Genomic DNA, 25,301 nt, shown 5'->3' on the forward strand with positions numbered 1-25,301 from the left:
TGGACGGCGGCTGTCCCAGTCACAGCATCCTCGGCCTTTCTTATTTCAAGCCAAGCTTGTTTCAACCGCTCGTTCTCTTTATCCTTCCAGTCAAGGAAGGCGTTCAAGCGAAGGAAAAGCTGCGGACAGAAGAAGGAAAATTAGTCAAATAACAAGAAAATACGCTAAGTGTTAGAAAGGAAAAAGTAATGAAATGGAAACGTACCTCGGCACTACAATTAAGCATGGGGCCGAGGAACCCCTTATTTATTCCCCGCAGCTTGTCTCGCTGCGCTTGGGGAACTGCGCGGACCATGGCCTCGCGCATTGCTTTCCTGTCCGCGCCAGTAAGTGACTGGCCGGGCAGCCTCATCTGCAACTCCTCTGAGATATCTGTGGACCACCGTGCAAAAAGAGTTAGCCAAAATTTTCAAGTACAAATAAAATGTACAAGAATAAAGAAGAGGGACTAACCAGTGGAGAAGATTTGGAGGAGAGAGATTGATGGGAGGGGGCGGCAAAGAGGCGTCCCCCTCGTTCCCTGAACGGCCAGCAACGTCACTGGCCGACTGACTGGCATTCAACCAGTCAGATTTTTTGACTAACTCGACATGCGGAGTCGAGATGGGGCCGGTCGTTTTTTCCGGGGACGACTTACCCCCATCGTCCAAAGGGACGGACGCATCATGGACCTGATCAGCAACAGGGTCCATGGACTTGGAGGCCTCGCTTTGTACCAGCCGAGGTTGATCTCCTTTAGACTGCGTTGGAGCAGTCTGCGACTTTGTCTTGGCCGCGGATTTTTAAGGCGTCTTGGTTGCGACCGTCTTCCTCCTTTTGGATGCGTTCGCATCAGGAGTGGACGAAGTCGGCTGCTTCCTTCTTGCCTTCGGAGTGGAGGAAGACTGTCAAAATACAAGCAAAGTTGTTAGAAAAATTGTACAAGGCAAAGAACATGTCAGCGTCCGTGTGAATTGGAGAAGGAGCTTCCTTCCAACATGCCTGAACGGACGAAATGTGTCCGTGCAAACTTGGGAAGATGGGTTCTCTCAATACAGCAGGACGGACAATGAGAAAAGAAAGACTCAAAAATAAACTAAGTATTTACCTCCTTGAGTTGCTCGTACATCTTGAAACGAGCCTTGTAGCGAGCGATGTCCACCTCGGACATCTCCACTTCCCCCTTCGGTGCCGGGTCAAGCATAGCGTACGCCTCCGCTGCAAAAAAGAAGACAAAGTGTTAGAATATTTTTCTAAATAAAATCTATGTATGTACAAGAAGTTTATATATCTAAGCGTCCACCTTGGGGTATGTTCTGGTATAGGCCGTACGCAGACATGAAAGTGGTGTCCCTAAGCCAACTGGATAAAGGAACCCAGTGGCGAGGAACACGTTCAGTTTTGTTACCCCGCATGACCCTATTGACCTTGAAGTATTCAAGTTGGTATTCTTGGCTTGGATGGACGGGCGGTTTGTCAGGCTTGTGATCCCTGCGTCCGAGTTGAATAGGTTCTGGACGGCACCTATTCATGCGAAGATTGAACTCCGCGTCTTTAGTCTTGACGCGGTAGAAACAGTGCTTCCAGTCCTTCCACTTGCTGACACGGTCGACCACTACCATGTAGTCTCTGGTCGCACTCAAGACGAGCCAACCATCCGTGTCCTTCTCCAGACGTGTTAGTGAGTGCATCTCACTAAAAACAGCAAAGTCAGGCTTGAAGCCTTTGCAGATGCACGTCACCAAATACCCAAATACATTCAACCAACTGTTTGGCGTCAGTTGGAAGAGGCCAATGTTGTATTCGTCCAGCACTGTCCGGACGAAAGGATGAAGAGGGAAGCGAAGCCCCACGTACAAGGCGGCCCTATAAACGCAAAAAGCCCTTTTGCGCGGCTTCTCATCATCCCAGGTAGCCACAGCAATGGCTTTCCTAGGGACTTGTATTTCGAATCCCTCCCCCAAATGGAGGGACTCTTTGTACTTCTCAAATTTGTGGCCCAAGAACTTTAGGGCCGTCTCTCCCACCGTACAGGCGTACGGGTCTCTAAAATTATCTATGTTGGCGACGTTCTCTTCGGCCGCCGCCTCGCCTTCGGCCGTCTCACCTTCGGCCTCTTTCTCAACTTCTTCTTCTTCCACCAAGTGAGAAGGAGCACTACCAAACTCTGAGGACAGCACCCTGTCAAGGTCTGCCGCCTCGGTCGAGCTCCGACCTCTGGAGCTGAGTACGCCTATGGGGGAAGAGGCCTCTTCTTCAACTAAGGGACGCTTGCCCTTATCCTTGGCAGCGGCCGCCTCATTTCCCGAAGGAGGGGCGCTGCGAATAGGCAGAACAGACGGCTCTCTAATTGAGATTCCCGTCCTTGGCCTGTCTGTTCTGCCCTGTTGGAGCAGAGATTGGGAAGATGCAAGGACGAACGAACCAGCAGCGTCCTCCCCAGGTCAGGAAGGATGGTCTTGGCAAGCTACCAGCTCGGCCTCATCCATGACTGAGCTGGCAAATTGAGGGAACCTAAGTTCCGGAATTGGAATGGACAAGGCGCCTTGAGCTTGTTGGCGTTCCTCGAAAGAAGATGTGACCTCCACGGCCAAGTGATGAGAGCCAGTGGAGGCGGTCGTTGTTTGTGTGGTGGAGGTAGTCTCCACCTCCATTGTACTTGGATTACTAGGGTCATAAGGGACCCTAGGGTGAACCAGACTACCGTCTGGGTTCCTGGCCGCATGACGCTCGCGCGTACGCATTGTTCTAGCCATTGCCTGTGGGGACAGAGAAGAATAAGTGGGGGTGAGTACGTACGCACTAGACAACTAGACTCACTCTAAGGAGGAGACAACTCTTCTCCGTCCACTCTAGACTCCTCAGTCCCAGGCGAACGGCCGGCCTCATGAGGAGAGTCGGACGAAGCCGAGTATGGATCCAGAATTGAAGTAAAGAAAAAACACAAGTAAAAGTAAAAGAGAAAAATGTAGACAGCCTACCTTTGTACGTTCCGAAAACTTTGAAAGTGTTCTTGGTGTTCTTGAAGATTGACCGGAAAACTCAAAAAATGCCCGGAAAACTCAAACTCACGGCGGCGCTCTTGAAGATTAAGGGGGAAATCACTCTCTCACTAAAATGCTCTGACTTCTCTCTAGAATTCACAATTGGGTAAAGTGTGAAAATGAGAATTCACTTCCCATATTTATAGAATGAATCTATGGGGGCAAAATGGTAAAACCACTTTTCCCGCCTAAACATTCAAACGGTAACTCCTTTCGAAATTACTCGAAGAAAGAGACGGTTGACGTTAGGGTTCCGTTAACTTATGAGGAAATCCAGACGGACAATTGACGGCACGTCAAAGTGAATTGAATCACAACTTCAAGAGATTTACACCTTCAACACTTAGTCTCCAGAACTCTCAAAATATCTAAAGAGGGAAATGCGTCCGCCTAGTTCCCAGACGTTTAGTCCAAAGGGAGATTTCAGACGTACGCAGCATGGTGGGAGTACCAGAGAGTACGCATGAAAACAAGGACGCCCAATCCATTTCAAATGCAGTGGACGCTCTGGGTAGCTAGGAAATAAGCTCCTCCCAGAGTATGAGAACGTCCAGACCAAAATAGGAGGACGTCCATTCCAACTGCTGTGGCCGCTCTGGGTAGCTAGGAGATAAGCTCCTCCTAGAGTATGAGAACGTCCAGACCAAAATAGGAGGACGTCCAATCCAACTGTTGTGGCCGCTCTGGGTAGCTAGGAGATAAGCTCCTCCCAGAGTATGAGGACGTCCAGTCCAAAGTATGGACGTCCAAATGAGCAAGAAGACAAGCTCACTCCAGACTATGAGGACGTCTAGAGCAGAATATATGGACATCCAGGTAGCAAAAAGAACTTTGAGTCCAAAGTATATGGACATCCAGGGCAGATGGGAGGTAAACCCAACCCAGAGTACATGGACGTCCAGATGGAAGATCAGAGGAGGCGGCCAGTAAGTGTACGAGCCACCCCCTCTAAGGGGCAAATGTTTAGGGTAAAAATACCCCAAGTACGTGGCCCAATCTCATAGTGACACGTGGCCCAATAAGAAGGCGACACGTGGCCCTATGAGAGGGCGACACGTGTCCTCCTGATAGGGTGACACGTGTCAGCTGCCTTCAGTACACAATACAACGTCAGAAAGAGAAACAGGCCTTTATTACATCAGGCCCAAATCTCGAGGAAAACCTAGAAAGCCGTAAAACGGCGCCCCCCCATGACACGTAGCGGTCCCTGATTGCGCAGCCAATCGCGTCATGGAATTCTAGGGTACAAACCCTAGAGGGCCACATGTTTCCATCCCTATAAATACCCCAATCATTTATAATGGGAGGGGTGGATTGTGACATAACATAAAAATAGAGCATTAAAGAGCTCCAACTTCTCTCTACTTTCTCTCTCTAGCTTTTCCGATTTCCGATCTCTAACTTGATCGTCGGAGGCGAATATTCCGATAAACGGAATATTCGTTGTTTTGCAGGTGTCCGAGTCTCGTTTCCTGGAGAACGTGATCAGTATCCGAGGAGTTCACAAAAAACCCCGAAACATTTGGCGCCGTCTGTGGGGATACTCGTCCGTTATGGCAATAGATGGTCAGACACCTAATTCTGGTCCTCGTCAAGGTGAGGATGGATATGTAGAAGACTTACATACAACCATACATTCTAGAAATCCTTTGACTGCCTCATTTCAAGAGGCCGAACAACCTCCTGTTACCCCAGCTACCCTAATGGTCGAGCTGACTAAGCTTCGCCAAGAGTTGGCCTCCAACCAACAAAAAGGGGGGAGGAGGTACTTCCAAGAAAACACACAACAAGACCAATGCAACTGATGCTGGTAATACTCCATTCCGTCGTCCGCATGGAAGGTCTCCCCGAGTCCCACGGACCAATCTCTCTAGTCTGTTGGCGAAAACACAGTCGGCTAGGGGGAGGGATAGGTTTCAGGTGGTTATCAGTATCCGAGGAGTTCACAAAAAACCCCGAAACACTTAGGATTCCGCTTAGGGTTTTTCAAGGGTAAGGGATAGGTTTCAGGTGGTTATCGGTGGATTTAGGTAGTGAGGGGAGATCTGAGCGCCGAGAAGAGAGAGGGGGGGTTTCGGTGGTTTTATGGGGAAGAGAGAAAGGGGGCGGGGGATAGGATCGACACCGACACCGGTAGAGGGGAGATCTAGGCGCGGCCGGCGCCGGGGACTGGGTTGGCATTTCTCCGAGGGAAGGGAAGGTCGCCGGGGAAGGGGTGGCTGGTGCCTGGTGGTGGAGGAGGTTTTTTTTTAGATTTTAATTTTGTTAATTATTAATTAATCATAATTAAAGTTTTAATTAAGAGTAAATTAGATTTTTAAACGAATTTAATGAAAAAAATATAAATATTTAACCGGTTATTAAGGTTGTAGGTAACCTAACTCGTTTAAAGCGGATACCCACAAAGGTTGTATTATTCTGAAATAATTAAAAGGTCGACTTGTTTTTGGCGGACTGCTGAAAGGTTGTATTATTTTTGACAATTTTTCCTATAAAAAAATATTTATATGATTTTATGAAGATGATTTTTTTTTATATAAAGGTTTTAATTATAAGAGTTAAGTTAAAATTTGTCGTATCCAAATCAAATTTTCAATCGTTAATACTTTGTACCCGATTCAGACGACAAAGTACCAAATTCATTTTTTTTTACACAAGTTCAATTCATGTGTGTTGTACTTGGTACCAAATTCATTTTTTTTTACACAAGTTCAATTCATTTGTCGTCTGTTGTACAAATTTCCTTCCTCTAACAACTGATCGGACGCGACTTCGCCGGATCGGGCAAATCCTCCTTGGTTTGAAGTGGGGATTCTTTACTACTACTTGCAAGGGGCACCTCCATGGCCTTAATTTGCCATGGTTCTCCACTTTACTGAGCCATTGCAACTAGATTAGGTGGAACTCTCACTACGGGCTCAGTTTTCGAAACCTGCTCACTTTTTGCCACTTTCTCATCTTCAAAGCCAAGCCCTTCACAGTATAGGGCTCTTTCTATTACATCCACTTCCTCTTTCCATGTATTGGTTTTTCCTACAAAAGATGCAACACAAGATACTGCCTCTAAGGGATCTTAGCAAGAGCTTGGAGCTTATTGGAACAATTATTAATCACATCAATACTAAAACACTTCTCCTCTGTCATGGGGCTTTTAGGGGAATTATTCAAATTAAAAATATTATTATCATCTCCTACTAATAGTATCAATTTTCCACTTTTCACATCTATAATTGCCCCTGTAGAATGAAGGATCGGTCTACCCATAATAATTGGAGTTTGCAAATCTTCCTCCATATCAAAAACAACAAAATCAATAGGTGTATAATATTTACCTACTCTAACAGGAACATCTTCTAAAACACCTAAAGGGTATTTAAGAGAACGGTCCGCCATTTGCAGAGTAATATTGGTAGCTTTTAATTTAGCCATATTTAGCTTAGAGCACACAGACGATGGCAAAACACTAACACTAGCACCTTAATCACATAATGCTTTATCAATCATCAAATTACCTATATGGTAAAGGATAGAAATACTACCCAGATCTTTTAGTTTAGGTGGAGATTTACTTTGTAGTACGACACTGCATTCTGCAATAAAAGCGATTGTCTCTTGATAAGTGCATAATATACCATATTTTTAGTCCCTGATATTAGTCTTATAATCGTTTTCTATTATTTATTGTATGAATTTAGTCCATTTAATATTTATAGTTCTTATTTTATGTTAGTATTTTATTTTATAACTATTTTATAATAAGTGATACTTAATATTATGTTGTGTATTTTTGGTAGGAAAATAAAAGGAGTATTAATTGGACTTGGAAGAATGAAGCCCATATGTACTACTCCAACAATCCAAGTATCACGTGCCAAATCAAGAGGCAAAGAAAACAAAATGAAAAGAAAAAAAAAGGATAAGAAGAAAAGGAGTAAAGATGCGTGGTACAGGGGAAATTAGCAACCTAACATTATCAAATCTCATCCCCAAAACAAGAGTTGCTATTCTCCTCCGAAATTCACGAGAAGTCATGAAGAAGATTAAGTTTTATCCTGCTCTACAATTCTATTCCTTCAAACCCAGAAAACCTAGGTTGTTTTCGGTTATAAAAAACCCCCTATTATTCCCTCTAAAACACACACAACTACAACAAAAAGAAATCATAGACTAAATCGGGTTTCGATCGAGTTCGTGATTGAGCAACTGGACGAGGAGACCGCCATTGGAGGAGGGCTTAGTCTCAAACCCAAGGTAGAACGAGAGCCACGACAATTCGCGGGGTCGAATCCGGGTCTTGTACGGAGTTCTTGGGCATATAATTCATAAGTTCTTCTCGTACTTATTGTTCTCAATTGCTATTCTTTCAATATGATTCAGTTCTTTGTCAGATTTACATTGTTAGTATGATAGATTAGTTTGTTTAGATATTATTGTCTACTTTGAGTAATTTAGCAATTCAATTGTTATTTGGACTTGCTTATGTCTCATTGATTAAATTACGATTATACATATTACTAGTGAGTGTATGATTGTTAATTATTGTTAACTATGTGGTTTGGCTTAGTCTAGACTGTATAGTCAAGTAAATCCTAATTTATCCTAAGTCTGCGATTATGGTTTTGGTATAAATTAGAAAGTGAGTTCAATCTGATTATTTTAAGCATTTACATGATTAGAGTAATTAGGACTAATGATGTCTCCTAGATATTAATGCTCCCAATATTAATTAAGGCAAGTTGCGACTATATTTGTGTTAATTAAGTTGGTTTAGAATCGATTTCGGCTTAGTTCAAAATTGGTTTAAAATAAGGGAAGACGGGGAGCCTTTGTTACCAAAGTCTCTACAATTAGTCTAATAATATCAATTAACTAGTTCCTTAAATTCGACTATCTATTGTATTAATGCTTAAATCTGGCAAAGGTGAGAGTTAAATCGATCAGTTGTGTCGTCTATTGTAAATAGTAGATTAGTATTTTTAGTATTTTTTAGTTTAGTTACTAGTTTCATTTAAACCCCCCAATCTCATGTAAATAGTGTAAATAATATTTGTATGTGCATGTAGTTATTGTACGAGTTACTTGAGTATAGTAGATTAACAATCTCTCCGTGGGATCGACCCTTTCTTACCCTTTTACTAGTTGTTAATATTTTTGAAGGTCTAAGTTAGGAAATTAATGAATTAATATTATACGGTAAACGACACGTATCATCTCTACCTCACTAATAAATCTTTTCCTAGTCGAGATTTCTTTCATGAATTTAGCATATGGAGGAATTTGTGTAATTAATTCTGTGAAAGGAACTGTTACCTGCAAATCTTTCAACATTTCCAATAACTTACCAAAGTACTTATCCAACTTACGCTTTAAGTGTCTATTAGGGAATGGAAGTTTAATAATTTTCTTTGGTACACTATTGTTCTTGTCATGAGTTGCAACCTTCTCTAGAGTTGTACCCTGCAATGTATCATCAGAAACATTACCCTGGAGGCCTGCAGGGCTAGTGTTAAGATCATTAGGTATAACAGAATCAATATTAGCAATTTTCATTAAAATAAGTTCATCACTTCTAGGCATAGGATGCTCATCATAGTTTGAACCACTCCTCAGGGTAATTGCAAAAGCTTGATCTGTAGGTTGTACTGGCATGATGGTAGGGCTCCCTGCTGGCGGGCTTGTAGAGTAGAGGAAATCTGCGTAATTTGATTATCCATGATTTCATAATGAGCTAAGATTGAATCAATTTGAGCATCCCTACTTTCCATGTGCTTTTGCATATTTCCTAGCATTGCTCTAATTTCTGACAAGGCAAGATCAATAGATGAAAGAGGAGTTTGTGGTTGGGTTTTCTGGCAGAGTTAAGAGTGGTAATATTTATGTTGTGCTTGTGCTTGTGCTTGTTGTTGTGGTTGTTGTGGAGGTGGAGGATTTTGCACATTGGTGCTCCGATAAGAAAGATATGAATAGTTCCGGAGCCCTGTATTATAGGTGTTGGAGTATGGGTCATTCTGCCTATAGGATTGGAAGGCATTAACTTGCTCCACAAGACTCCTACAGTTATGTTCCCAATGACCTACAATTCCACAATTTTCACAAAAAGCATCGTTAGAATTATTAGTAACAGCAGAAACATTAGCTACAGTAGTAGGAATAACAGTACTAAGATTATCTAATTTCTGGCGAATTGATGTCAATTGAGCTTGCACAAAAGTTACAAAATCGACACTATGTTTCCTTTTGCTTGCAAAGACTCATGGATTCCCATTTTGAAATTGTGAATCGCCATATCTTCGATAACCCGACCTGCATCATCAACATTAAGATTCATAAACCTCCCACTAGGGGCAGAATCTAGAATTGTTTTAGATGAATTTCTAATCCCATTGTAGAAAGCTTGGATCAACTACCACTGTGCTAGATTATGATGGGGACATTGTCTCTGCTGACCCTTAAATCTTTTCCAAGCCTCATATAAAGTTTCATCTGCCCCTTGGGTAAAGTTTTGTATTTCACTTTTCAATAAAGATGTCCTATCTGCAGGGTAATATTTGTTATAAAAATTCAAATAAAGAGTCTCCTAATCTGTGATACCAAGTGAAGTTCTATTCAAACAATTAAACCGCAATTTAGCTTTTCTGCATAAAGAAAAGGGAAAAAGAATCCTTGATTTAGTATTAACAGAAATCTGCAATATGAAGATTTGGGTCTTCACCCTTAGCTCCACTAAATTGCTTTCTTTCGATCATCATTATGAACTGGGGTTTGATCTCGAGTTGCACTCCCTCAAGCTCTGGAGTAGGAGAAAGGTGTGGAAACTCCGTTAGGGACGGCTGCAAATAATCGTTGAGCTTTTTAGGTGGATTTTGTGTCATCTTTGATTCAGGTTCTGAAGAAACTTCCAAATCACTAGAATCAGATGGAGGGTCCCTAAGAATATCACCCCTAAGAATCCTCCAGTATTTTCCTGTATTAATTCTTTTGTCTATGAAAAGAGCGCTCGATCTCAGGATCAAATGGAATGTAACCTGATCTGGAACACCTGGGCATAAACAAAGGACTAGACGACAAATATGAGAAATGTCCCAAAGAACTCACGTTCTCTGGTACGAAAGAGAATCATCTAGACTACAAAAACAATCAGAAATAAAAATAAAATCATTTTCCTGGTAACGACGCCAAATTTTGACAGGCTAAAGTCGTATCACCTAATAAAAAATAATTCCTAAGTCCTCTAACTACGTAGATAGAGAAGAAGGGTCGAACCACTTGGAAACAAGTCAGTTTATTCCTAATTAATTAAAGCAATCTAAACTATTAGTAACCAAATTATTATTATTAAAAGGGAACTAAACTACTAAGATTAAGAATAGGGAGAATCAAGGAATAAAAGCCTATGGCATAGGTTGACCAATAAATAATACTACAGGGTAAAACAGAACAATCAATCATCAATGCATCAATGAATCGGATCATAAAGGGCTATTGCTACGTATTACAATCATAGAATTAATCTACCGGTATTAAATCGCATCTCTCGAATTTTGACTTAACCATTTATAAATTAACTTACCTATTGAAACTAAGCCTAAAGATCAATTCTCATCTCTCGAATCTCGAATTAATATTACTTAAACTCATACAAATTAAATCTGCGCAAATCTAATTGCATAGCTTAGGAATTTTTCGAAACACTAGAAAACGCATATTAGTAATAAAAATAGCTCAGTAGAGCAAAAAATACTCCTAAATATGACCAAGGGACGGGGGTAAAACACTATATACAATAGACATGTCAATGTGAAAGGTGGAAGATATTTACCTAGAAATAATTGCTCCTTTGACCCATCTCATATTTAAATTGGACCAGGCATGCCAAGAAAGAGTAGGATTAAGGAACCCTTTTAGATCCCTAAGAAACCAAGCTCATAACAAAGACTAGTATCTAAATGTCCAGTTATGTTTATAAGTCCAAGGGGAATAACAAAAGGAGTTGCCCTAGTAAGGATACAGTAGAGACCCCCACTAAACCACCTACAAAAAGAATAGAGGGATACCTAGAAAAGATGGACAGTAAGTCTAAACACATGTTTTTACATTAGAATTTGCACCTGCACACCATTCCATCTCTTCACAACCCACACAACTTGGGAAAGGAGGAAGAGCTATTAGAGAAGGAAGAAGTGTAAAAGGTGGACAAAAACCTTAATAAGTGAAAGGATAATCTGAAGCTGATAATGCAGGTGTAGAATTATATCAAGTAGGAAAAAGTTCAAGTTCAGCACAACCTGAACTTTAGTATTCAAATTTAGGCAGAGGAAGGGGTGGTAGGGTCAAAGGTAAGGGAAGGCTATCAAGTTCCAAGAGGGTTTGGAGTTTCCATTGGTGATGATTGGTCTATACAACCAATGTAAGTACCACTATCCAACACTGTGATTTATAATTTAACATTCTCTAGTATGACTGCCCACAATTGTATACATGTAACATGTTCGTGGAAAATTTTTAAGGGAGCTCACAGGTACAAGAAGTAGCATCAAGAACAACAGACCATTGAGTGAGCAAGCCATAAATTTCATTATTGACGTTCAATCAAGTCAACAATTAACCCTGCATTACCCAACTCAGTATTATTTTAGAATTTTTATATGTATGAAACAATCAAGCCCTACTTATTTTGTGTATGAACCTACTAAGTAACTCTATTTATTTTGAAAGCACTAAATGTAGCACCAACTTGTAGATTTGGTTGATTATTTTAGACTTTGCTACTTTGGTTGCCTTTTGTTGCTAATTAATCTACTAAGTTTATGATATGATTCCTACAATGTATTCATTAGTATAATTTTTATTTCATTGCATAAAAAAGTCACAAGTTACATACAAAAATGCTAAATATTAAAAGCATGTATTTTATATTTGATCACCTTGAGTATTAACACGGGTAGGGGTTATGTCAATTTATATTTGATCATATATAGCTTCATTGTACTTTCTTTCATTATTAATGCGCTAAAATTCCATCACAAGTGTGACATAGTAGGTGCCAATTAGGATAACTCTCTAATTGGAAGCTCAATATTTTAAATGGGCTATTTTTAAGGAAGGAAACTCGTTCGATGCATAATCCAAAGCTATTTCTTATCAATTAATATTGTTAGTTATAAGTCAAAGGTAATTTGACTTGTGAGTTGTATGGCGAGCATGTTTTAATTATTTCATGTTAGGATGATCATGTTAGTGTGGTGCATATGCATGCATGTACTCAGCTTTTGCTGATTCGTACTTTTGTATTTGTGTTTGGCTTTCCTTTGAATTGGCCCTACTATGACCCATTTATATGGTGAGTAGAGGGGTTGAAATAAAGAGAAAGTGACATGTACTTGAAGCATGAAGAGCATGAAGGGAATGAGTCTAGAGAGTTATCTATTATGCTTTCTTAGTTTTATATTTTGAATTGTTGATTTATTATTCATGGACTAATATTGTGATGTTTTATTCTAAGTTGCTTTTAAAAGGGCCATTTTATATTAGTTCTAACTTGGGAATGTTTTACTTAACTTATGTTTTGAGGTTGTGAACTCAAGTCATCTACTTTGAAAATTAAGTTGGTTTTTAGTCTTTGATTTCCGCCATATGACTTTGAAAATAGACTTAGCCGTTATCACGGTGGCGGTAATACTTTGGATATTTCCTAAAATGAGTTATATGTATATTAAATTAAAGAGTATTTTAAAAGAAGGGAATTTCCAAGTTATTACAAAATTTTTCAACCGTTGAGTACTAGACCTCTACATTTCGAAGAATGTTGCTAACGAAAATAGGCTGGGAGCTAATTGTCGTCTCTCTCAGCTAGGAGAACGTCACTAAGAGAATGATCTGAGACGACCAAATACCTATAGAGCGTCTCCTTTGCCAAACGACTAACAAGCCTTGGCAAGGAGTGCAAATGTTCTTTCAATTTCTAAAATGCCGCCTCAACATCATTTCCCCATTGAAACATGGTTTTCTTTCTGATGCTAAAAAGAAATAGAAGCATTTGTCACATGAACGACCGAGGAATCTCTCCAATATTGCTAGGCAACTGGTTAGTTTTTGTACTTCTCTGATAGTGCGGAGTGACTTCATGTCAATGTCTGTCTGTACCTTCTCAAGATTTGCCTCTATCCCTCTTTTATCAATCAAAAATCCGAGTAACTTCCCAAACCCAACACCAAAGACAAACATTTTGGAATTAAGCATGACCTTGTGCCGCTTGATTGTGGTGAAGTCTTCTCGTAGGTCAGCAAGGTCATCCATCTGTAGCTTGGATTTGACTATCATGTCATCATTGTACACCTCAACATTCCTACCAATTTGGTTAATGAAAACCGCATTAATCATGCGTTGGAATGTAGTAGGTGCATTTTTCAAGCCAAACGTCATCACCATAAAACTGAATAACACTCGTGATCAGTGACAAAAGTCGTCTTCTCTTGATCTTTCTTCCACAAGGGTATCTGATGAAAGCCAAAATAGGCATCCATAAAACTTAACATGGCATGTTCGGCTATAGAGTCAACCGGATTGTCGATCTTTGGAAGTGGATAACTATTCTTCACACATGCCTTATTCACATCAGTGTAATCTACACACATGCACCAGGTCCCATTTGGCTTTTTGACCAGAACAACATTGGCCACCCAGTCGGGGTAGTGACATAGCCAAATGAACCCGACATCCAACAACTTCTTGACTTTGGCAGCTGCCGCCTTACTTTTCTCCTCACTGTGATTCCTTTTCTTTTTCCTAACAAGCCTTTTGTTTAGGTCAATGGCGAGTTTGTGGAAAACTAGATTCGGACTAATGTCGGGCATCTCTTCCACCTCAAACGCAAAGTTTTTATTGAATTCTTTCAACAGATTTTGTAAGTCTGCCCCAAATTTAGCAAAGGCAACCGTCTCCATCTTAACAACTCGTTCCGAACGTGTCTCATCTAGAACAATATCAATGTGCTCTCCAACCGATTAGGGACGGAGTTCATCTGATCGTACCCTAATCAGTAATTGATATTTTCTCCCCTTTCCCTTTTTCTCGTTCTTTGACCCGTCATCCCATAGTTGGGAGTCCCAGTCAAGATCCTACCATGGCCGAAATTGATGAGTAGTTGAGGGAAACCCGAGCAGAGCTAAGAGCAAATAGGGAGCAAAATCTGAAGCTCTAGAGCAAATCTCAATCTCATTAGGAATCCTTGGAGAAATTAAACAAGGAGCTTGAATCAGTCAAGAGCAACAAGAAAAGAAAGTTCAAAACCAGTGGCATTCCCATTTCTCCCTAATTTCATTCGACCTATCTTTAATTACCTATCTTTAATTACCTAGAGCATGACACATATAGGCTTCATTCGAAGCGTGCCTACGTAAGCATGTTCAGAATATGCTTGGCACTCATAGGAAGTGGGAATTGACACTTATACAATTAAGGACAAGGAGCCGCCAACAAATTTTAAGGAATTTATAAACCGTTCACGGATCATTTAAGGAAACCACGATTAAGGGACAACGAAAGGCAACAACGATTGACCCATGAAGGTTACACCCCACCCCATGCATAATCCATGAGATTACTAACTCAATATGGTTTGAAACCACAAAAGGAGGATCGAAGATGATGGTACGAAGTGAGTCATGGAGTTACATTCGCGTGTATTGGCCTCTACTCGATTCTTATTGTGAAAAATATTTCCTGCGCTGTCAAAGGCATACAAACAAATATTCAATTTGCTCTAAACTATTATTAGGCTAAAATGGTTGAATATTGATGCACATATAATTCTATAATATTTGTGATCACTTCAATTAAATAACAAGATTAAAAAGGAACCTAAACCGGTCATCCAATTTATCTTAACAGGTGTTATATACAATTACATATTCCCTTTAAACATGCAATATGGTGATCAATAATAACGATAGAATAAACATTAAAATTGGAAGCAAGTTAACAATAAATCGTGAGTCAAATCAAATAATAATAATAATAATAATAATAATAATAATAATAATAGCTAATCATGATACTAGCAAGAAGAATAAAAATAAGAGTAATTAAGTGAATTAAATACTCATGTTCCGTGTTTCTTTGAATTGCTACATCATGAATAAATTGTTAGTAACTTCAATAAAAATATAAATTGAATTGAAATTCAACTTAATAAAAAATAGAGTTGACTTGGTCATAACCCTCAGTTAATTCTACCTTTCACGCCTTGGTTTAAAGTATGGAACTTCGGGTGTTATATGGACTCCAAGGAGTGCTTAAGGGAGGTATGATGAGAGAATAGGGAAGGCTAGTATATAGGCTAAAGCATCAGAGTGAAAGAGAGAATGTTTTAATGCCCCGAAACTAATGAAATCAACCTCAGCTCGTATTTATGGTGAAAATGTAAGGAGTGAAGCACGGAACCCTAGAATTGATGGCGCCGCTAAACAAAGCCCTAGAAATTGGCTGCGTCACGACAGAAATTGTCGTGTCACGTCAATATCTGTCGTGTCACGGTATTTTTATAGTGGCTCGGTAATTTCCAGCTTTTACGCATTTTAGTGAAAGGGTGTTTAGTGTTTTGCTCATATATTCTTTGTTTTAAATCAGAATTGGGCTTATGGTATACCGTTTGAAAGCTTATTTCAAAGCTTATCCAATCAAATAATATTTGGATCAAAATTATAGTTCCACAAAATCAGTTTAGCTTGGTTTTGTGATGTGGACACGGAAGTTATGGTTTGGGGAAATGGGCTAAGAATTGGGTTGGTTTATAAAATGTACTGGATTGAATATGGGTTTAATTACTACAAAGATTAAATACTTGACCCAACCAATAATGGTGGTGAAAGGTTATTTAACATTAGGTTTTGTTTTGGGGAGACATTTTTAGGTGTCAACAACACCCTATCTGAAAATAAACTTGTAGGTGAAAAGTGGTCTAAAAGATCACTTATATGCCTTTTATACCCCTATATGAGTGTTCTAATTGCATGAACAAGATCCCCCACCCTTGTCTTCTTACAAGTGTGCTTGAGTGCGTGTTTTAGGTTGCTTCGGAACGATGATTTGCAAGCTAACGCGAGCCACTTGAAGACCAAGACTTGAGGTGCAATTTGGAGCTTTTGAGGAGGACATCTAGAGAATTTGTGCTCCAAGGCAGAGAGTTTGGAGCGGTCGCTCTGCCCTATAGTAGCGGCCGCTCCACTCCATATTCACTATTCTAGCAGATTACATGGAGCGACCGCTCCTCAGTTAGGAGCGCTGATGGGTGTCATAAATGGAACCCATTTGACGAGTATTTAGGTTGTTTTTACCTTATTTTCATAGCTTTCTTTCTTAATAAATGCTTAGTTTCATGCATTCTCTCTTTATTTTACCATTTCTCTCTTATTTTGTGTTTTTATGCATTTTGATGGTTTTTCTAGTGTTTTCCCCTTTATTTACTCTCTTTTTGTGGTTGTAGGTATTGTACAAGGTTCCGGTCTTGATATTGGTGGTTTACTAAGGTGGAAGATGCTTTTGGAGCAAGCGCGTGGCAATAGGAAATCTCGAGATGTAAGGAAGTGGATTCTCCAAGTTCTAACTCTTGCGCTCTCAACCCGCCTTCTCATGAAAATGCGGTGTTGAACCCGCCATCAATTCCATTTTAATCTACCATTCTTAGTGTCCATCATCATCATACTACGCGTACACTCGAAGGCCCATTAGCGAACGCACTGAGCATCGAAGACGTCGAAGTAACCCGAAAGAGCGCGGGCGCGCAAACACCCTCATAGGCACACAACCCTCGCACGTGGGTGCGCAGCCCTGCTTGCTCGGTCATTCCTTTCGTGGTTGCGGTTTCTCTCGTCTTCTACTTTCGGCAACCTATAAATATTATTTTGAAACCCGATTTTTGTAACAAGTTGTAGTGAAAGTTTTGATCATAATTTTAGCTTAGTTAAGAGTTTCTCTCTCTAGTTTTAGGGTTAGTTTAGGAGTATTTTGTAGAGAGAGAAAGTGAGAGATTTCAATGGTGATTTGAGAGATTGATTATATAAGTGTGACAATTGTATTGAAGATCTTCTCTACTATCAATGAGCATTTCTAACTCTATCTCATTTTATTGCTTTGATTAAATTCTTGTTTGTTTGGTTTGATTTTGATGTTTGATTCTTGATTAGTGTAATTGTTCTTCATATTTTGTTGCTTCTTGATTTCTTTAGTTGTTTGTTGATTTGATGATGATGCTTGAGTAGTTCTTTGGCTATGGATTGGGTGAAACTTGTATGATTGATTAATTGTGGTTAATTTGGAAAATGTGTTGATTTATGGTTGAGATTAAAGTGATTAATGTAAGTTTGTATGTGTGTAATTTGATTTGGCCGAGAATTATGCTAGATCACATTGTGGTTTCCAATGATACGGACCATTGATTTAGGAATTGCAATTGTTAATTGGTTTGGATTGTGATTCTCCTAGTTTGTTATTCGTAGAGACCACTAGTTTAACTTTTAGGAGATAACTCTTTGATTTCAATTGATAGCTCTTATTATTAGTGTTCATAGCCATTAATTGGCATGTTCTTCCCAAGTAGTTGCAATTGTCATGATTACTTGTTGATCCTACATTCCCTAATGTTTCATTTGTTTGATTCTTTGTTTTAGTAGTTATTAGTGTTATCTCTTTACCGTCTTGGCTTTGACTTAGCTTAGGCGCATATTGAAAGCACTTGAACATAACCATTCTTAGTGGTTCGACCCTTGACTTACCTCTATACTTGTATTAGGTTTGTTAAGTGATTACTAATTTTGTTTGGCTTAGAGAGGATTAATCAACGACCTAGTTTGAGTGTTTTTGATTGCTTGAGCCCAGGTCTTTGTAGATACTTTTCTTTTATTTGATTTTTGTTTGTTTTATTAAAAACAAATGGCATGTCTGTCATTGCCTCAATATGACAATGAGTCTTTTTGTTAATATTTCAATAGACTTGAGAGAGTTTTGGACTATAATCGTTGCAGTCTTTGGGAGGCTTGTGAGATTTGTTATTTTGGTTTGAATGAGCAAACTAGGAATGAAGTTGAATGTATTCATAATGGTAAATTTAGAACATTGTCAATTGATGATGCTTGGGATTTTTAAGTTTGGTTTACTTGGGATGTCAATAATAGGGGTAATCATGATTCTAATTTTGATGTTACATGTGTTGATTCTTCTAATATTAGCATGAATTTCCATGATTTGTCATGATCCCATTAGTGAACCTAGAACAAATGCTTCCAATTCTATTTCCCCTTTTGTTCATGATGATGAGGTGCATGCTCAAGTAGATGCTAATGGTGTGTTTCAATTTTCTTCATTATTTCCCATGCCTTCTTGTGATGATGTGCTTTATTTTGTTAATAACGAATCTCATGAGTTTGATTGTGCCCCCACTGCCTAATGCAGGTGATGTATATGCTCATGTTTATAATGATGATGATCCTACCTTTGGTTGTGGCTCTTGTTTTACACTTGATCCTCAATCCTCTTCACCTTTTTATTCTCCAAATTCTTATGATGAGTCTCTAATCCCTTATAGCCAAATTGATGAATCTTTGAGAGAGTTTGAGATGAATCCTAACCTAAGGCCCTTGGAGAGACAAATGATGGAAACTTTAAGGAGCCAATTATAGATGATTAGAGAGCGTGAGGATGTTTTTAATGAAGAATCGAAAAGAAAAGAAAAGTTGGAAAGTCAATTGTCATGCTTGATGCTTGTTTGTGTAAAATCCCGATTTAATGTTTGTGTTGAGGATGACGATGATGATTTAATTACCAACCAAGAGAGTGTGAGGATCCCATTGGTGAGAATAAGAGTGGTGGTGAAGGACTTGAGAATGAAGAGAATGTTGATTTTGAATATCCTAACCCTCCTTCCCATCTTGATGAGTCGTAAGTGCATGATTGTGATTCTTCTATCCATGAGTATTTGGACTCATTTGAGGTTATGTCCAATATGTTCTTTAAGAGTCAAATGAAAACTCATAGCCTTTTAAGTGAGTTCATTGAGAATGCTTCATAGGAGAGAGATGAGTTTTAAATGAATTTGCATCCATTCATGCATGGTTTTGAGACTTTGAGCTTTAAGGATGTTGAGGGAGTTGGATTTTTGAGGGACATGGTGATCATGAGTGTTCTTCTTTTGAGGATTCTATGATTGATTTGCAGGCTCTTATTAGTGATTTGAGGTATGGTGGTGAGGAAGAGTTCAACTGTGAAACCATAGCCCCTATTCCCTCCTCTTATGTCCTTTTTTCAAGCAATTTCAACCATATCCCCTACACTCCTATATCCCTCCCTTCCTTTGTTGATTAGCCTATTAGGGACCTGTAGGGAATATTTCAAGCATTAAGATCCCAAACTTGAACCCCACTGTGATCATACACTAAAGTATGGTGGCGTTCCAAAGGGAAAGAAAAAAGAGCAAAAGAGTCGCCAACAAGTTTTAGGAACTTGTAAACCCAAAAGACAATCCAAAAGGACCATCAACTCCATAAGGTCTTGAACCAAACAGGGTTCAGGGATGAGGGTACGAATCCAATCTACAAAATAAAGGACCCGCCCTATAAAATAGGCCTCTACTTTGTTCTGCTCGTATTCATGTGCGCTTTTCGAATAACATACAAACATTATATTAAACCTACCCTGTTTATGTATGTTGGTTGAATATTAATGCACAAATAAAACTATTATTGGCGATCACTTGAGTTAAAATCACATTAGCCTAAACCAAATTAATAATTATCTTATTAAGCATGATTTCAAGTACAAATTCCCTTTAGCAAGCATAAAAGGCGTGATCAAGCAATAACAATAAATATAAATAATACCAAGAAACATAAATAATAAACAATAAGCATGATAACGATGATAATAACATGATAAGGCATAATAAAGCTTAATAATAATAGCAAGATCCTAGGCATGATACTAACAAGATTAATAACAAATCCTAGCATGTCACTAAGCAATATAGATCAAATCTTTAAACCTAACATGGCACTAACATGATATTAGAAAGAGTAAAAGCACCCTAAACATGATACTAGAAAGCATTAAAAACATCCTAACATAGCATTAAAAACATCCTAAGATATGGCCGAAATAGTAAAAGGGTGTCAGTTTTGGATAAAGTTTCGTATATCTTTAATATCTTTTTCGTTTATAGCTCGGAATTAATATTATAATATATCATTGGAAAGATAATTTCAAGATCTATCCAACCATATAAAATTTGGATAAAAAATATGAGGCACGAAAAATAATATATGACTATCTTTGAACATCTTTAAATTCAAATAGAATTAGGAAAGTTTTTTTAAAGAAGGAAAGTTTATATTCAAATCAAATTCTATGATCTTATCTTTTCAAAAAAGGATAATTAAGATATTTTAGAAACTTATAGAAGATTCTAATCAATCCTAATTAGTTTAGGAATAGGATTAAACCTTTGGACCCTCCACATGATCATTGGGTCGTAGGTAAAATCCGGTTTGGCCCAGTTTAGTATTTTGGCCATAACTTCCTCATTATTCATCGGAATTGGGATTATAATATATCATTGGAAAGGTCTTTCAAAGCCCCATCCAACTACACCATTATTGGACCCTTATCATGGACCAAACTAAACTGGATTGGACGTTTTCATAAAATAGAGTGGGTTTTTGAAAACAGAAAGAAGGATTTTAATAAAAACTAACCGCAACACTTGACTTTTCCACACTTTTACCTCATTCGATTATGGTTCGTCGTGAAAGGTATTCATCACTGAGTTTGGTTTTGGGGAGACACAAATGGGTGTCTACAGGACCCCATTGTCTATGATGATTTATATGTGCCTCATTCGTCCCCTATTGAGGAAAATGGTGATATTGCCTCCCAAAAATATCTTGAGGAGAGTTTTCCTTCTTCTTCTTCTTCTTCTTCTTCTTCTTCTTCTTCCTTTTCTTATTTTGTTGAATTTTCTTTTGATTCTTCTTCTTTTTCTTGGCATCTCTCTCTTCATTTGCGTGCACTAACCTTGTTACACGTACTCTTCTCGTTATTTGCCTACCTTCTATCTTATGAAATGTGTAGTAGTGCATTTGACAAGCTCTTTCGATCGTTGCAATAGTATTTGTTTAGGGTATTTTTACCCTAGACAAGTGGACCAATGAGGAGGTGCCACGTGTCAGAGGCTGGCAGGTCACCCTTGACCAATCCCCAGCTGACACGTGGCCTCTCCAGATACTTTCGTAGAATTGCGGCCTTCAAGGGCCCAATTCCCCAAAATCCGCTATTTGGCGGCGCAGCCCATCAGTCCTAGGGAGGGGCACTTTTCCCAATGACCCTATAAATAGGGAGATATTCCCCCAATTTGGGGGAAATTCAGAAATTTACTATCATTTATTACATCCTACTTTCTCTCTCATCAGAGAACTCCTGAGCTTGGAATCCAAGCAGATCCCCACCTAAATTTCTGCACTTTTTATTCTCCTTCAAGTTACTAACTTGAGCGTTGGAGGCGGAGCACCACCCAACCGGTGTCTTCGTTGATTTTGCAGGTACAGAGCCAGAAGGACCAATCTTCGAGTTGTAACTCTCCCAAAGGACAAAAACACCCAAAACATTATTTACTAGAGCAGTCAAGCTTGGACCTTAAGTAAGTCTTTCCCGGGAAGTAACCCGTGTTTTAGTGCTTTCATTTTCTTTTCTTTTTAGAATAGATTTTCTCTCATGTAAATGTTTGTGTGCCCTTTTGCTTGGTATATGACTTGATATACTTTGATGCATTGGTTTGAATCAAGAATCAAGGAAGTTTGACTCCGATCCTATTCTTACTAGCATATGGAAAAAAATAAGATTCAATTCTAAAGGAAAGTTTCTTTGAAAGGTTTAATTGGATCATTTGCGAGTATTTAAACCCACCTTATATCCGGTAATATCAATGAGAATTTCTAACTGTATCTTATTTTATTGCTTTGTTTAAATTCATGTTTGTTTGGTTTGATTTTGATGTTTGATTCTTTATTAGTGTAATTGTTCTTCATATTTTGTTGCTTCTTGATTTCTTTAATTTTTTGCTGATTAGATGATGATGGTTGAGTAGTTCTTTGGCTAGGGATTGGGTTAAACTTGTTTGATTGATTAATTTGGGAATTGTGTTGATTGATTGCTGAGATTAAAGTGATTAATGTAAGTTTGCATGTGTGTAATTTTATTAAGCCTTGAGAAGTATGCTAGATTGCATTGTGGTTTCTAATGATACATACCATTGATTTAGGAATTGCAATTGTCAATTAGTTTGGATTGTGATTCTCCTAGTTTGTAATTCGTAGAGACCACTAGTGTCACGATTGGGAGATAGCTCTTTGATTCCAATTAATAACTCTTATTAGACATCTTCACAACCATTGATTGGCATGTTATTCCCAAGTTGTTGTAATTTTCATGATTACTTGTTGATCTCCATTCCCCTAGTGTTATGGTAGTTGTTAGTTTTACCTCTTTACCCTCTTGACTTTGACTTAGCTTAGGCGCATATTGAAAGCACTTAAACATAACCGTTTATAGTGGTTCGACCCTTAACTTACCTCTATACTTGTATTTAGGTTTGTTATGTGATTATAAATTTTGTTTGGCTCAGGGAAAATTACTCAAAGACCTAGTTTTCCCCTCGTCTAGAGCGATCGCTCCACATTTATGAAGCGCCTGCTTTGATAGCTCGGTTTTATGCCGCTTTTTACCCTATTTATCTAGGTTTTTAAGGGTTTTAAGGAGGGGTAAATACCATTTTGAATGTAATTAGCCATTCTATTGTGATTTTTAGCTCTAATTTATAGAGAGAAATATCCTTAGTTTAGCTTTTTAGAGAGAGTGTGTGGATTTCTCCATTGTTTATCTTGGATTTTGAAGAATAAGCTTAATCAACCTCTTTTCTCTTTATGTTGTTATTTAATTTTGCTTAGTTTGCATTTGTTTTGTTGATTACTCATTAATCATGTCTTTGCTTGTTGATTTCATGATTAACTTGTTACTTGCCATGATTAATGAGTAATTCTTTAGCTAAGGGTGTGGGGATGATGTAGTTTGAATTTGTTCATGCTTTTGGTTTGGAATTCAATTTTATTGTGTTTAAAGCCTTTACTTGCTTGATGTTCTTCGGTATTCGTGCAAAGTGCACGTTGTTAGTTGATTGAGGGTGAATTTATGCTAGGTGATGCGATAGTTGAACTAGCTAGATTCATTTGTATCGATTGTTATTTGATTGCCCCTTCTAGTATATGGTTTAATGTGACAACATAGAGGCTATGTTAGGAGAAGCCAATTTACCCCTAAGATCTCAAGATTGGATATAAAATTGATATTCTAACACAAAGCCGATATTGTTCGTCTTGCCTTCCATTAATCATGTCTTTGTGCCGAATGTTTAGTTTACGATTAATTTGTTTTCATGTCTATGAATTCTCAAGTGTTGAGTGCTTTAAAGTTGTGCTTAATGAATTCTCTCGATCCCATTAGCATGCTACTAATGATCCTCTTGAAAGAATTTTGTTTAATGATTCTAAGATAGGTATTCAGAAGGAAGACATGCATGAGGATTTACTTGAGGAAAGCAAATAGGAGTGCAAAGATGAGAGGCTTCTAAAATACTAAAATACGATTTGGTCAGGTTTGGTTATGGCCCTAGCTTCAACTAATAAGGCCGATATCCCAATAGATAACCCAATAGATAACCCAATCTCTCGTGGATCTTGGTGATTGTTGGGTTGTAGTGGTGTTGTTCGTATTGATTAAATCTCTGTTACGGAAGAAATGCATGATTAAGAGTTATAGTTAATGTGGGTCGTGCCTTTAAGGTCAATTTTTTGTGAAGAAGAGGTTAACACAGTCATTGGCATCCCTAATAATTTGCATGTATTTTGCGTGAAATGTGAGTGTTATGAGAGTTGTGAGCATCCATTCGGTTCACGGGTGTTAGAAATACGTACTACTTATGAGTCTTATGAGGAGAAACCTAATCATATTACTATATTACCATACTACTTATGCAATAGACCATTACAGTAATTAGTGGCATCCTATGACTTTGACGAAAGAAATCCAACCAAGTAGCATGAGGATTTCGTTGAAGTTTGAATTTGTACATGACTGTTTGTGTAAAGCAAGATCTGCAACAATTAAGCTACTCTTTGTGAGAATGGAAGAAATTACTGCCTATTGTTTTAGCGTCATCGATAATCAGGTGTTGAGCATGACCGTATTGTTAGTAGTACTGCAATTGTTTAGAAGCAGATCTTGCAGTTTAAGTGTCGTCTTGAGGAGCATGACCGTATTGAGGAGGATTATAAAGTATTAGATTGGCGTCTTCTTCTTCAAGCTACTCTTTAATAAATTTAATTATAGCCTTCAATAAAATAAAATTATAGCCTTATAAAATTATAGCACTAGTTCTTATGACACGAGTTCTGCAACGAGCTTAGAAATACATTAAGATTTCTGAAAATGTAATTAGAAGCCTTAAATAAAATTTAATTATGGCCTTGAATATGGTAGGAAGATATAACAATAATGGTATGTAGAACCAGATGGTATTTGAAAAAATATATATGTGTTATCAAAGGAGGAGAGCTAATTAATACCATATAATTAAAATAAAAAAAATTAAAAAAAAAAAAAAAAAGTTGTATGTCAACAATGGGAATCGAACCTATGATGTGCACATATGTAATAACAAGCCTCAACCACCAGAGCAACCCACAAGTATATAGTACATGTCGCATATAATAAATATACATAGTATAATAAATATACATAGTATTAATATGACAGAGGGAAATTGCGGTTTGTAAGCAATACTAGAAAACGAAATTTTTAAATTGTCATAAAATACAAAATACAAAGCCCCTTAGGTCAAGTGAATACTCGTTTTCATACGAAAAAATCGAGATCTACGAGAATACGGCATTTCGGAGGGCAAAAATAGCATATTTCCCTACTTTTGAGTAGAATCCCGAGGGTACGGTAAACTCGAGAAGGCATAAATCCTAGCACGAGTGTCGGATTGGGGTGATTTTTTTTTTGAAAATCCTTATCTCCAAGAGTACTAAGCAGGCGTCTGCCCGGATAGTTTACCCGATACCCCAGTTAAGAGATATTACCCTTAAACTTCGGGGACTTGTAAATTTGTCCTCGGGTGTCCGATCGGGGCGAATTTTTTTTTGAAATTGGGTGTTTCGACGAGATCTACACCGCCCA

General features: G+C 38.5%; 1 non-coding gene across 1 annotated transcript; it reads left to right on the forward strand.

The window, feature by feature from the left end:
* The first annotated feature begins 9,439 nt into the window (after nt 1–9,439).
* LOC145615815 (small nucleolar RNA R71) lies at nt 9,440–9,546 on the forward strand. Its single transcript, XR_014107403.1, has one exon. It is a non-coding gene; the product is annotated as a small nucleolar RNA R71 (small nucleolar RNA).
* Nucleotides 9,547–25,301: the final 15,755 nt, after the last annotated feature.

This window comes from Chenopodium album, chromosome 25 (assembly GCF_948465745.1).
Source record: "Chenopodium album chromosome 25, dcCheAlbu1.1, whole genome shotgun sequence".
Classification (NCBI taxonomy): domain Eukaryota; kingdom Viridiplantae; phylum Streptophyta; class Magnoliopsida; order Caryophyllales; family Amaranthaceae; genus Chenopodium; species Chenopodium album.